We start from the raw sequence: 2,012 nt of genomic DNA on the forward strand, positions 1-2,012 counted from the left end.
ACCCAATACAGGAGCACCCAGATTCATAAAGCAACTGCTTAGAGACCTACAAAGAGACTTAGACTCCCACACAATAATAATGGGAGACTTTAACACCCCACTGTCAACATTACACAGATCAATGAGACAGAAAGTTAACAAGGCTATCCAGGAATTGAACTCAGCTATGCACCAAGCAGACCTAACAGACATCTACAGAACTCTCCACCCCAAATCAACAGAATATACATTCTTCTCAGCACATCATCACACTATTTTCAAAACTGACCACATAGTTGGAAGTAAAGCGCTCCTCAGCAAATGTAAAAGAATAGAAATTTTAACAAACTCTCAGACCACAGTGCAATCAAACTAGAACTCAGGATTCAGAAACTCACCAAAATCACTCAACTACATGGAAGCTGAACAAATTGCTGCTGAATGACTATTGGGTACATAATGAAATGAAGGCAGAAATAAAGATGTTCTTTGAAACCAAAGAAAACAAAGTTACAATGTACCAGAATCTCTGGGACACATTTAAAGCAGTGTGTAGAGGGAAATTTATAGGACTAAATACCCACAAGAGAAAGCAGGAAAGTTCTAAAATTTACACCATAACAGTACAATTAAAATAAATAGAGAAGCAAGTGCAAACACATTTAAAAGCTAGCAGAAGGCAAGAAATAACTAAGATCAGAGGAGAACTGAAGGAGATAGAGACACAATAAAACACTTCAAAAAAATCAATAAATCCAGGAGCTGTTTTTTTTTAAAAGTTCAACAAAATTGACAGACCACTAGCAAGACTAATAAAGAAGAAAAAAGAGAAAAATCAAATAGACACCATAAAAAATGATAAAGGGGATATCACCACCGACCCCACAGAAATACAAACTACCATCAGATAATACTACAAACACCTCTACACAAACAAACTATAAAATCTAGAAGAAATGGATAAATTCCTGAACACATACACCCTCCCAAGACTGAACCAGGAAGAAGTTGAATCCCTGAATAGACTAATCACAGGCTCTGAAATTGAGGCAATAATTAATAGGCTACCAACCAAAAAAATTCCAGGACCACATGGATTCACAGTCGAATTCTACCAGAAGTATAAGGAGGAGCTGGTACCATTACTTCTGAAATTATTCCAATTGACAGAAAAAGAGGAAACCCTCCTTAACTCATTTTATGAGGCCAACATCATGCTGACACCAAAGTCTGGCAGAGACACAACAAGAAAGAGGATTTTAGACCAATATCCCTGATGAACATCAATGCAAAAATCCTCAAAAAAAATCGTGGCAAACGGAATCCAGCAGCACATCAAAAAGCTTATCCACCATGATCAAGTGGGCTTCATCCCTAGGATACAAGGCTAGTTCAACATATGCAAATCAATAAACCTAATCCAGCTTATAAAAAGAACCAAAGACAAAAACCACATGATTATCTCAATACATGCAGAAAAGGCTTTTGACAAAATTCAACAGCCCTTCATGCTAAAAACGCTCAATGAATTAGGTATTGATGGGACGTATCTCAAAATAATAAGAGCTATTTATGACAAACTCACAGACAATAGCATACTGAATAGGCAAAAACTGGAAGCATTCCCTTTGAAAACTAGCGCAAGATAGGGATGCCCTCTCTCACCACTCTTTTTCAACATAGTGTTGGAAGTTCTGGCCAGGGCAATCAGGCAGGAGAAAGAAATAAAATATTCGATTAGGAAAAGAGGAAGTCAAATTGTCCCTATTTGTAGATGACATGATTGTATATTTAGAAAACCCCAACATCTCAGCCCAAAATCCCCTTAAGCTGCTAAGCAACTTTAGCAAAGTCTCAGGATACAAAATCAATGTACAAAAATCACAAGCCTTCTTATATACCAATAACAGACAGAGAACCAAATCATGAGTGAATTCCCATTCATGATTGCTTCAAAGAGAATAAAATACCTAGGAATCCAACTTACAAGGGATGTGAAGGACCTCTTCAAGGGGAACTACAAACCACTGCTC

The sequence above is a fragment of the Colobus angolensis genome, unplaced genomic scaffold (assembly GCF_000951035.1).
Source record: "Colobus angolensis palliatus isolate OR3802 unplaced genomic scaffold, Cang.pa_1.0 Scaffold606, whole genome shotgun sequence".
Lineage (NCBI taxonomy): Eukaryota > Metazoa > Chordata > Mammalia > Primates > Cercopithecidae > Colobus > Colobus angolensis.